Source organism: Musca autumnalis, unplaced genomic scaffold (genome assembly GCF_047663935.1).
Source record: "Musca autumnalis isolate F117 unplaced genomic scaffold, ASM4766393v1 scaffold_5, whole genome shotgun sequence".
Classification (NCBI taxonomy): Eukaryota; Metazoa; Arthropoda; class Insecta; order Diptera; family Muscidae; genus Musca; species Musca autumnalis.
Window position 1 is genome coordinate 154861296 of NW_027412088.1, and position 14035 is coordinate 154875330.

Sequence of the window (14035 nt, forward strand, 5' to 3'; positions counted from 1 at the left end):
TGATGCCTTTTTTAGCGAAAAACCGAACTCTTTAAGTGTCTAGTATTCCCATATGAATGAGAATCACACTCACTTTTCGGCTTTTCCAAAGAAACACCAAAATCAAAATATTTTGCAACATGTCAGCACGTATCAACTAAGAATTCTTCGAATTCTGTGAGTTGAAAAGAACACCAACACAGTTGCCTGTGAGGTTGTTTATTGGAATTTTGTTTTTTTGTTTTTAACAAAGCTCCAATTCGCCCGTGCCTTTTTATATTTTTTGGCATTGCAATTATATTTTAGCACAACACGGATATTTATTTGTTAACACAACGCGGATATACATTTAATTACATAAAAACTAAAAGATCACAAAAAAAGTTTCTACAAAAATTTTTTATCAACAAATGTCAATTAACAAAATACTTTTCAGGCAGACTTAGTCCCAATTTACATTGGGCGAGTTTACTTGCGGCAATTGTCATTTTGTAGGAGAGAGAGGTGAGGCATATGGTAACCTTTTGCCTCTCAGCACCCTCTCTCACCTACAAACTGACAATTGCCGCAAGTAAACTCGCCTAATGTAAATTGGGACTTAAGAAAACATTGTGCATGTAATAGTTGTTCAAGCATTGTTAAAATTGATTGTGAATTTTCTATTTTTATAATATTATTCTCAAGTCCTATTACTTTTTATTTTTATTTGGTATGTTGGGTGTAAGAGAGAGAGTGTGTGTGTGTGTGAGAGAGCAAGATAGAGAGAGAGATCGCTAGATCGAGAGAGTATTTGGAGAGCAGAGCTTAAATGTAAAGATAGCTTAAATATATACAAAATATTAAATATATACAAATAAAACTCCCAAATCAGAATCAATGATAATATTAGGCAATAGATGAGATAGATTTGCAGGGGTTGTTCGGATTAAATTTGCGTTAAAGAGATTTTCAAAGGATTTACGAGCGTTTGGGCAATTAGAAACTTCATATTTGGTCCATATATAATATTTAGCAAACGGTATAAAATTCCATAATTGAGACAATAATAAATAGCGATATATCCAATTTGCACGTTTATAGCAAGATTTATAATCTTCAGCCAATCTGCTTCTTTTCAGCAAATAAATTTTCTTCCAATTTCCAAAATTGTTAATAATATTTTACGTATTGTAATAACTTTTTGTCAGCTCGAAAACCAGAAATCGAATGAATGAAAATTTTCTGTCTTCCATTGAAAACTTTTCCTGACTTAAAAACAAATCCAAAGCATTCCGTATTTTAGAAATACTTTTCTATAGAAGTATTTATGATACAAAGTAGTCACAACCCTCATGTATGTATTCCAGATAGTTAGGATAAAGACCAGCCAAAAGATGCAATTTTTGTCGATTTGAACCACTGGTTGAGTCAGTTGGAATTAAATGATTGAGTGGAGTATATCTAGAGAATCACATTTTTCCTGTATATGTGTAGGAAGCCAAACCGAGAAGTTGAGAGAGAACCACATATAACCTGTATATGTGTGGGAGGGAGCCAGACCTCGATTTCGGGAGAGAAAAACATTTATCCTATAAATGTGTGGGAGGGAGCCAGACCAAGAAGTTGAGAGAGAACCACATTTGATCGCTAATGTAAACAAAATACATTTCAATATATGTCTGTCCGTAAGCATGCCGAATCATGATCGTAATCAAAGAGAATTTTTCCGTCCGCCAATCTGTCCATGAGCATGTCCAATCAAGTTCATAACTTAACATGTGTATGCATAATTAATTTCACAATATTTTGAAATTATTGATGATGGTCAGGTTCGTTCGTCTTTTGAATTTCATAACGCGGCTATGAGTTGAGATGAATGTCAGAGTTCCTCATATTGCAACAAAAACCCAAGAGTAAACATTAAGTGACCATGAAATGATTCGTACAAATTCTTTCCATTGTTTTAATCCATGTTAGCGGACTGGTGATCAATACATTGACCAAAAATTTGATTTTTTGTCAACGAGCATTTAGGCAATTTGTTTCCATTTAACAAATGTAAACAAATCTGTAGTATTCAATGCTACAAGAATATTTCTTTGTTCATAGAAATTCTTGCCCTTTGTGGTTATTACCCAGTTTGAGTCTGCAATGCATGTGTTTATGTTGACCATCATGTGGAGGGGGATAGGGGGACAAGTGTGATGTGGGGATTGGTTTGAAGGCGGATTTTGATGCTGGAATACAATCCAAGTATTGATTGAATACAATCAAAGTATTGATTGTATTCCAGCATCAAAATCCGCCTTCAACCCAATGCCCACATCACACTTGACCCCCTATCCCCCTCCACATGATGGTCAACATAAACACATGCATTGCAGACTCAAACTGGGTAATAACCACAAAGGGCAAGAATTCCTATGAACAAAGAAATATTCTTGTAGCATTGAATACTACAGATTTGTTTACATTTGTTAAATGTAAACAAATTGCCTAAATGCTCGTTGACAAAAAATCAAATTTTTGGTCAATGTATTGATCACCAGTCCGCTAACATGGATTAAAACAATGGAAAGAATTTGTACGAATCATTTTATGGTCACTTAATGTTTACTCTTGGGTTGTTGTTGCAATATGAGGAACTCTGACATTCATCTCAACTCATAGCCGCGTTATGAAATCAGTCATCAATAACTTCAAAATATTGTGAAATTAATTATGCATACAAATGTTAAGTTATGAACTTGATTGGACATGCTCATGGACAGATTGGCGGACGGAAAAATCCTCTTTGATTACGATCATGATTCGGCATTCTTACTGACAAACATATATTGAAATGTATTTTGTTTACATTAGCGATCAAATGCGGTTCTCTCTCAACTTTTCGGTCTGGCTCCCTCCCACGCATATACAGGATAAATGTGTTTCTCTCCCGAAATCGAGGTCTGGCTCCCTCCCACACATATACAGGTTAAATGTGGTTCTCTCTCAACTTCTCGATTTGGCTTCCTACACATATACAGGAAAAATGTGATTCTCTAGATTAGGGGTGAGCACGCCTGTGTGCTAGCACACAGACAAATTATGAAAACGTACTCTTAGTTTTTTGTGAACCATAAATAATTAAAAGTTTATGCAATTTTTTATTTATATTTTTTAATAATTTCAATTGTGGATGATTTTAGACAAGATTAAAAATTCAAAATGTTGAAATAAGTAATGAAACATCAAGAAAAATTAAATATTAATTCTCTCTTAAATTTGCCTCTCTCTCGATTTTGCTCAGCTCTGCTCTAGATATACTCCACTCAATCATTTGTTTAATTCCAACTGACTCGCACAGTGGTTCAAATCGACAAAAATTGCATCTTTTGGCTGGTCTTTATCCTAACTATCTGGAGATACATACATGAGGGTAAATATACAACATTTTATTAGTTTAATCTCTCTCTCTCTCTCTCTCTCTTATTATAGTTTTCTCATATGTTCTCTAATTCCATACATTTGTTTGAATAAAACTCTCTCGCACAATAGGTCTGTTCGGGTAAGAATTGCCTCTTAGGGCTGGTCTCTCTCTCTCATTGGGGACCTAATATTTCACGATTCAACGTAATATTTTTTAACTTAATCGGTAAATATGGCAACCCTAATATTTTTGGGGCACCCTAATATTTTCTATATATTTAAGCTATTTTTACATTTAAGCTCTGCTCACCAAATACTCTCTCGATCTAGCGATCTCTCTCTATCTTGCTCTCTCTCTCACACACACACACACATAGCCTGCACAGTGGGCCGAATAGTCAAAAAAGGCGCTTCTTAATTTGGAACTGTCATTACCCCTTTACTATAATTATTTACCTTTGTGAAGAAGGAAATTTACATAGCTTTACAATATGGGGAAAACCAATGAAATCGGTTGAAAAATAGATGAGTTATGACATTTTTTGTGTTATACCTTTTTGGGGTTTCCTTCATAAAAGTTGGTACCTTAGTGCGTATGGTTGTAATTTGAATTTGTCTACTTAATAATTACGCACTAAGGTACCAACTTTTATAAATGAAAACCCAAAAAGTTAAAACTCAAAAAATGTCATAACTCATCTATTTTTCAACCGATTTCATTGGTTTTCCTCATTCCTCACAAAACTGAATATAAGCTCAGTACCAGTGTAATTGTTTAAATATTCACGTCATTAAAAACATTCTTACAAAATCCAAGCCATTTAAAAAATCTTAATAAACCCTCGAACTTTTCTAAAACATTCTTCAAAAATTCTGTACATGTATTAAACTTATTAAGAAGAATCTTAAAAAATCCACGATATTAAAAATTTTTCTCAAAAAAAAAAAAAAATAATAATAATAATAATAATAATAAAAACCGCAATATTTATACCCTACACCACTATGTGGGGAGGGTGTTATAAGTTGGTTTTGGCCAAAAAGTTTGTAACGCATCGAAATAATGGTCGTAGACCCATACTTATATATTCCAAAATGAATGTTTCGACCAGGGTTTCGGAGTCGAGGTATTTTTGGCTCGACTCCGACTCCGACTCCAGACGAGTTTTTTTCACGACTCCGACTCCGACTCAGACTCCGGGTCGACTCCGAGTGTGAATTCCTGAATTCGTATACCACTAAAAATGAATAAAATGTTCACAAATTTTATATTGGCCTATATAGGCTAATGCGTTAGTTTTTCGTTATATATTCATTGGAAAGGGCATTCATTGGAATGCATTCGAATATTACATTGAAAAAAGCAAAGTTAGAAAGGTTTTGTCGGTTTTCCTTTTTTTGCAAGAGTATATTCTGGACGGAATTCTTCCGAGTGAGAAAATCTTTAAACTTTCAAAATATCTGAAAATGGAGGGGCAATACAAATCATAAGGACTACATGCAATAAAAATTATAAACAATTTATGACCGAGTTTCAGAATGGATGTAAGCCAACATTTTAGTGTGCTTAGCCTTAAAAGGAGACTCCCATTATAAAGCTCAATAAAAGCCATTTTTCATGATTTTTTTTTTTTTTTTTTTTGAGAAAACTACTTAACTTTTTGGCAGATTATTTTCTTCATCTAAAATAGAATAATATTACGAAGTTCTGAGTCCGTCTACGAATCCCTATTTTTATTAAAACATTTTGCGGTGCCAATTCTAGCTTGAAAACTAATAAACCACTTGTGATATATTTTTGCAGCCGATTTCGAGAAAAACACCGTTTATATGCCTCATACAAAATAAAATAAATTGTTCCCAACCAACGCTCATACTATGGCAATATTGTTCCGATCGGCTTAAAAATTTGAAATTTATAAGTAGGGATCATCACCCCTTAAACTAAAATTCAGCTCTTGCATTTTAAGCGTTGGTGTGTTGTGGATATTTCATTGAAATATTTGTGTACACCATCCAGCACGAAGGCAGATGGATGTTTTCTGGAACTGAAAAATGATGATGAGATTTCGTGCATGAAAATATTCTACAAAAATGTTGCTAGGAAAATTTTATGTAGGACGAGAAATCGATATTGTCATGTTTTCATTGTCCTTTATCACTTTTACCCGATCCTTTCTTATGAAAACTTTATGATTATGTATTTAATTGAATTTCGTTCATGCTGGCGGGCGGATCCGGTTATTTGAATGTCTGCATCTAAAGCCCTCATGAATGAATCCTAGAAGAAAGAATCGCCGTTTGTCAGACTTCTGAGTTATGGCGAGATGAATCTGTCGTTGACCAACAACTAATTTATGATGCTCTAATTCAGAGGCGTAACCATCCGAATTTCATATATAGTTAATATATTTTGCGAAATTTACCGAAATACATAAACATACGGTTTTTTGAGAAAGTAACGAGTAAAACTGATAAAGGGCTTTGAAAACGTGACAATATCGATTTCTTGGATAAGGGAAACCTAAATATAATTTTCGGTGGAACGTTTTTGCAGAAAATTTCATTTTGTTTTACTTTTTGAGTTCAAGAACAAGAAGGACGTGGAAGGAACTGAGCTAGAAGGACAGCATATTCGAGAGAAAGGTTCCTCATTCTATTTAACTGAAAACATGTAATCTAAACATTATGAAACAATATCTCAATGATTGATGGGTGTCGATCAAAAAATTCATTATGTCATAACTCAGAAATTTCAGCTATGAGATCATTTGGGGCTCTCAATTCGTGCTTTTTTGACTTCCATTTTGTGTCACAGGGTATTCAGTAAGATGTCCCATAGAGACCATAATGTCTTTAATAGAAGACAAGGATGACTTCTCATAAAAAACGAGATGAGAATACCAATAGACCTTTGTGAGAAGACAACTAAGACTTCTGACGAAAGAGGTTAAAGGTCCAATCTAAATTCTATTGTCATAGAACTTTACTCTTGTTTGCAAAGGAATCAATTGGATCAACAAAATAGGGTTGAATAGACTACACTTCAGAGGATAGTAAATACCCTGTGAATGGTCCTTTAACTTAGTATAATATACCGTTTGAATATATGTTTTCTTATACCTTTCTTTTAAAATATATGTATGATGATTTAAAAAAAATGTTCTTGTTCCAAATTGAATGTTATATTTCTATAACGTGGAAAAAATTTTGCCCGGAGTCGGAGTCGAGTTATTTTTTTCGACTCAGACTCCGACTCCGACTCCAGCAAAATTGCTCGACTCCGACTCGTAGACTCCGACTCCGACTCCGACTCCGAAACCCTGGTTTCGACGAGCTGAGTCGATCTGGCTATGTGTGTCCGTCCGTCTGTCTGTTCTCGTAGGTGATCAAACAACGAAGATATCACAATAGTCGCAAACAAAACCCAAATTTTCATTTTTGCGATTTTAATTATAATGACGAATATCACAGCTTTGGTTGAGGACTTTCCAAAAGCAAAGCCTGACTATGAAAGTAGAAGATTCCATCTTTATAATGATGCAAACTAGGTCGGCGTAGGTGACCAAATAACGGAGATATCGCAATAGTCGGTAATACATCCCATTTTTCATTTTTTTTTTTGGAAATCACGCTACAGGTCGCAATTTTGATCGGATCGTCACGAAATTTCGTGGGTTAATGGAGGTCTCACATAGGAAGAAGCCTATTGATTTTGGTGATGTTCGGATAATATTTAGGGGTCGCAATGAGCAAAAAATGTATTTGGAGAAAATGTCAACATTTTATTCCACAGCAAATAAGGAAAGTAGTAGTAAGTAGTAGATATCACCTTTAAAACGATGTAACGTAGTTTGTCATAGGTGGTCAAACAACGAAGATATCTCAATTGTCGCTAATAGAACCCAACTTTTCATTTTTGCGATTTTGATAATAATGACGGATATCACACCTTTGGTTGGGGACCATCGAAAAGCAAAGCCTGGCTAAGAAAGTAGAAAACCCAATATTTAAAATCATGCAAAGTAGGTCGGCGTAGGTGACCACGGAGATTTGGTATAAAAGACAGATAGGTGAAAACTTTCGTATCTTCCTAAAAGAAATGTTTTCGAGTGAAAAGATTATGCACAGAGGTAGTGGAGGGTATCACATAGTCGGCCCCGTGCCGACTATAGCCTTTTCTCACTTGTTTTTTATAAAAATCCTAAATTTTATTATTTATGCGGCTAGTATACTACAATAGATACATATGCACACAGTTTCAATTCTTTATATAACTTATGTATAAAATAATTAACAAATATTATATTATTTTCAATATATATATGTTTTTTTGGGAAAGCCGAAAAGTGAGCATCATTCTCATTAACATGAGAATACTCGATGCTTAAAGAGTTCAGGTTTTCACTAGAAAAATCATCATCATCATCATCATCAAAAACTGAAAAGCCAATTGATAATTCCCTTCGCCGGGATGAAATCATGATATTGGTAGCGATCAGTAAATTTTGCAGGCTGTCAGTGCGTTTTGTACACAGAAAAAACAAAAGTATGAATTTTTTACTAATTCCGTTCATAATTTTTTTGTCCATGATTTGAACGCACCTCTTTTAAAGTGAATGGACAAATGTTTGTATTCAGGTACACAATACTATTTTTTCAAAAGTATGAAAGCTTTTCTAAAATACAAAAATAATTTTTTTAGTCTCCCCTACATTCACCATTATTTTTTTTCTGGCAAAAACCGGTGTAAAGGTGTTGTGTTTTTGCTTTTATTGTTTTTGTCTTTCCTCCCCTCCATCGTATCTACACGCACATTGACTCGGTGTCGACAAAGCACAATAGCCTAAATAACCACCCCTAACAAATCAAACCTACCACACTAACAAACACAACACGGATAGATTTCGTGTGTTGTCGGAAAACACTCACTAACTATATCAATAGCATTATTTCGCATATACAATTTTTGAATTTCTTTAATATATGTAAATGCAACATATAATAACTGAAACTAGTGCTGATGGACTCAATATGTATGTAAATATGGTTCACATTGTTCTGATTTGCAAGATACATAATTCATTAGGAAAAATCAATTAGAAGAGAAACGTTAAAGAACAATAATCACAAAATTAAATAAAACCAGTAAGGAAAGAGGATCAAAGTCGGGCGGGGCCGACTATATAATACCCTACACCCACCGTAAATATGTAAAATATATATGGGAGCTAAATCCAAATCAGAACAGATTTCGATATAATTTTTCACATTTATTTGTAGACCAAATTCCGTCACATTGTCCAAATTTCATCAAAATTGGACATATATAGCGTGTTTCGTGCATCAAATACCTCAAATCGGCCGAGAATATATATGGGAGCTATATTCAAATTTGAACCGATTTCGATATGATTTGGCACTGTTGTTTCTAGACTAATCACAGTCACACATTCCAAATTGCATTGAAATCGGACAAATATAGCGTGTTTCGTGCATCAAATACCTCAAATTTGCCTAAAATATATGTATATGGGAGCTATATCCAAATCTGAACCGATTTCGATATAAATTGGCACACTTATTTCTAGGCCAAATCCCGGCAAACATTCCAAATTTTATTGAAATCGGACATATATAGCGCGTTTCGTGCATCAAATACCTAAAATCGGCCGAGAATATATATGGGAATTATATCCAAATCTGAACCGATTTCTATATAATTTAGCACACTTATTTGTAGGCCAAATCCCGGTAAGCATTCCAAATTTTATTGAAATTATACATATATAGCGCGTTTCGTGCATCAAATACCTAAAATCGGCCGAGAATATATATGGGAGCTATATCCAAATTTGAACCGATTTCTATATAATTTGGCACACTTGTTTCCAGACTAAATTCCGTAGCACATTCCGAATTTCATTGAAATCGGACATATATAGCGTGTTTCGTGCACCAAATGCCTTAAATCGGGCGAAAATATATATGGGGGCTATATCCAAATCTGAACCGATTACTATATAATTTGGCACACTTATTTCTAGACTAAATTCCGTCGCACATTCCAAATTTCATTGAAATCGGACATATATGGGTAAATCCTGCGTGACGAACGCTACATTTGTACGCGTTTTCGGGCAAAAATATTAACATTTTTTGAACTTTCCAGATAGATGCATTGAATCTATACATGGTATTTAATAGAATTTGAGAGCACTTTCAAATGCCATAAAACAAATTTTTTTAACAAGTATAATTAGCGGAAAAAATTGATTATAAGTTATTGTGACGCACGCCACAAAAAGTGGAAGTAGCTTCCGACCTTGTGCTATGTTTTCATAATTTTTAGCAAATTTTGCATAATAAAGCACACAAAATGAAAATTTTAAAAGAAAGATGAATATAAGAGAATTCTAAAACAATTAATTTTTAGGCAAACAATTTTGTATTTTTTTTCCAAAATCAGCGAACCTAATGTGACGCACGCTACGTGATGCACGCTACATTTTTTCCAGTATATAGTAAATAAAAACCAGTGTATTTATTTTAACGAAACAATGTATATTTCTTGTAAATAACGTTATTTAAGTCATATTTTATGTTCATAAATAAGTTTATCAATGCGTATATGTCTATAAATAAATTTTATGTTTAATGAATCTGACGTTAGTGCGATTTTGAGCACATTTTTGTTATATGACGAAAAATAATGTTTGCTTTTAATTCCGGGAATGCTCTTAACGTTAGCCCATCTCTCCGAAAGAATTCCAGCTGATTTTTGTATATAACTTCTGCTTATATATAAAATGAAAATACCATTTGTATTCATTTTTGCCAATTTAAAAAAAAAAATCATGGGCGTTATTAAGAACAATATTCGGAGCTTTTACCATTTTCTAATTTTTTTTCTTTACGACAGCTCCGATTCCGTCTACTGCACCCTTTCCGTGAGCAGTTGCAAAAAATTCCACTCAAATTTTTCTTTGAAAAAGTGTATACTACTTAAAATGAATTTGTTTTTAAATCGACTTGCACATCCATCAGAAAATAAATATAACTTTGAAATATCATTTCATTTTTTTAATTTCTTAACAATTAACTGAACTCAAATCGCTACGAAAACAGAATAAAACAAAAATAGAATACAAGAGAAAGTGAAAACAGAATTAAAAGGCAAAATTTTTTTTTTTATTTTTTGGGAGAACTCAAATCGTGACGAACGCTACAGAAATTAATGCACTGTAATTTTTTTATTTTTTATTATTGTAGATTTTTTTTTCTGTTTCCTTAAAAGCAGGATATTAATTTAATTTAAATTTATAGATGAATTAAAAAAAAAAAAAAATTTCTGCCCACAGTATAAAAAAAACATAATTTTTCGTGACGAACGCTACACCACTTGGATCTGTCTTTTCATACCTAATTTCACTTTTTCCAAAATAGTAAAAGATAATATTTTCTGTCAAAATCTAAGAGAATTGAGTGAATAACAATATAGCTTTTGAGTTTACCACTTATGTTAACACTAAAGTAATAATATGAACATTTAAAAAATGTACAATTTTTGTATAAAATTAAAAAACCTGAGGTAGGGTAGAATTTTGTAATAATTTTTGTGTTAATAATGATAGAAAAAAAGTGTTTAACATATTTCTAAAATTAGATATCCAGTCTAATCTTCTGTGAAAAAATAAATTAATTTGGATAAAATAAAAAAATTTTTGGCTGGTAGACTGTTTCTGGGATTTGCCCATATAGCGTGTTTCGTGCACCAAATGCCTTAAATCGGGCGACGATATATATGGGGGCTATATCCAAATCTGAACCGATTTTCACCAAAATAAATTGCGTTCGTCCTTGGGTCAAAAAAACTATCTTCCCCAATTTTCATGCGACCTGTACTTTGTTTACAAAAATACATGGACAGACGGACATGCGTAAATCGACTCAGAAAGTGATTCTATGTATATCCCTAAAAGGAACTATGGGTCTATCTCGTTTCCTTTTGCATGTTACAAACTAATGCACAAAGACATAATACCCCTTACCACAAGGTGGTGTAGGGTATAAAAACTAATTTCAAAATATAAATAAAAAAACTAAAAAAACAAATAAAATAAAAACAAAATTTTTATAGAAAAAATAAATTTATAAAAAATATAAACAGAGTTTTGAATATAAGTAACTTTTTCTTGCCTTAAAGAAAATTATTTTGAAATGAATGAATTGGTTCATATTTTGCGAAAAAATAGACACATAAAAATCTGATCATTGGAAACAATTTTTGAACACTATTCATAAATTGAATGAATTTTGTTTTTCTGTGTAACTCAAGTGCAACTCAAGTAAAACAAGTAAGAATGGCGTTAAGTCTTCAAAATACCGAAAATCGGGAGGTACCATACCCCCCATGGGAAGGTAGTGGAGGCCTGGACCTATACTGACATATTTAAAGGGGAAGTTTAAGTACCCTCAACCAAGTTTAAATACTAAATTTCAGCCATTTCGGAGGAAAATTGAGGCCACAATCTTCAAAATACCGAAAATCGGGAGGTACCGTTCTATGGGGACTATATGAAGGCGTGGAGCTATACGACAAATTTAAAGAGGAACGATGAGAACCCCCAAACGATGTCTAAATTTCAGTCATTTCCGAGGAATGTTAAGGCCACAACCTTCAAAATACCGAAAATCGGTAGGTACCGTTCTATGGGGGCTATATGAAGTCATGGACCGATACCGCCAAAATTCTGGGGGAATGTTTTATACCCCCAACGTAGACTAAGTACCAAATTTCAGCCATATCAGTATGAAAATGAAGATAAAATCTTCAAAATACCGGAAATCGGGATATACCGTTCTATGGGGGCTATATGAAGGCATGGCCCGATACCGACAAAATTTTGGGAGAAAGTTATATACCACCAACGAAGACTAAGTACCAAATTTCAGCCATTTCGGTGTGATAATGAATCTAAAACCTTCAATATATGAAGGCGTGGACCGCCTTCATTCGGTAGAATATTGAGGCCACAACGTTCAAAATACCGAAAATCGGGAGGTACCGTTCTATGGGGGCTATATAAAGGCATGGACCGATACCGACAAAATTCTGAGGGAACGTAGACTAAGTACCAAATTTCAGCCATATCAGTATGAAAATGAAGATAAAACCTTCAAAATACCGGAAATCGGGATGTACCGTTATATTGGGGCTATATGAAGGCATGGCCCGATACCGACAAAATTTTGGGAGATAGTTATATACCACCAACGAAGACTAAGTACCAAATTTTACCCATTTCGGTGTGATAATGAATCTAAAACCTTCAAAATACCGAAAATCGGGTGGTACCGTTCTATGTGGGCTATATGAAGGCGTAGACCGATACCGACAAAAGTCTGGGAGAAAGTTTTATATCCTTAAAGAAGGCTAAGTGCCAAATTTCAGCCATTTCGGTGTGATAATGAAGCTAATACCTTCAAAATACCGAAAATCGGGTGGTACCGTTCTATGGGGGCTATATCAAAACGTGGACCGATATAGCCCATTTTCAATACCAACCATCTTGCAAGTACTAAAAACTTCTGTACCAAATATTGACTCTCTATCTTTAATATTGCGAGCTGTATCTTGATTTCAACAGGCAGATAGACGGACGGACGGACAGACGGTAGATCGATATAGAATTTTATGCTGATCAATAATATATATACTTTGTAGGGTCTCCGACCAATATTTCGATGTGTTACAAACGGAATTACAAATTTAATTATACCCTCCATATGGTGGAGGGTATGAAAATGGAAAAGTGGGATGTACGCCAACCATCAATAGGTTTCTTTCTCTGTGTGAATCCCATCAACCCCCAAAATTTCGTGAGGATCCGATCAAAATTCCGACCTGTAGTGTGATTGCACAAAAAATGGAAAAAGGGATGCATTACCGACTATTGCGATATCTCTGTTATTTGACCACCTATGACAATCTACTTCACATCGTGATATTTTCTACTTTCCTTGCCAGGTTTTGCTTTCGATATACCTCTTACAGAAGAGAGATATTCGCTTTGAAATAAAACGTTGACTTTTTCTCCAAATAAGTTTTTTGTCCATTTCGACCATCACCAAAATCAATAATCTTCTTCTTCTATAGGACCCCCCTTAACCACCAAAATTTCGTGACGATCCGATCAAAATTGCGAACTGAAAAATGGGATATATTACCGACTATTGCGATATCTCCGTTATTTTGTCACCTACGCCAACCTACTTTGCATCATTGTAAAGATGGAATTTTCTACTTTCATAGTCAGACTTTGCTTTTGGAAGGTCAGCAACAAAAGCTGTGATATTCGTCATTATTATTAAAATCGCAAAAATTAAAAGTTTTGTTCTATTAGCGGCTATTGCGATATCTTTGTTGTTTGACCACCTACGACAATCTACGTTACATCTTTGCAAAGGTGATATTTTCTACTTTCATTAGCAGGTTTTCTTTTCATATATCCCTTATAGAACCGGAGATATTCGCTTTGAAATAAAACGTTGACTTTTTCTCCAAATAAGTTTTTTGCTTATTCCGACCCCTGAATAATATCCCACCATCGCCAAAATCAATAGGCTTCTTCCACACCGGGACCTTCATCAACACCCAAATTTG

At 34.0% G+C, this 14035-nt stretch overlaps 1 protein-coding gene across 1 annotated transcript in view; it reads right to left on the reverse strand.

The window, feature by feature from the left end:
* Window positions 1–14035, reverse strand: part of LOC141386803 (putative helicase mov-10-B.2) — a 36332-nt gene that overhangs the window by 11555 nt on the left and 10742 nt on the right. The window lies entirely within an intron of this gene.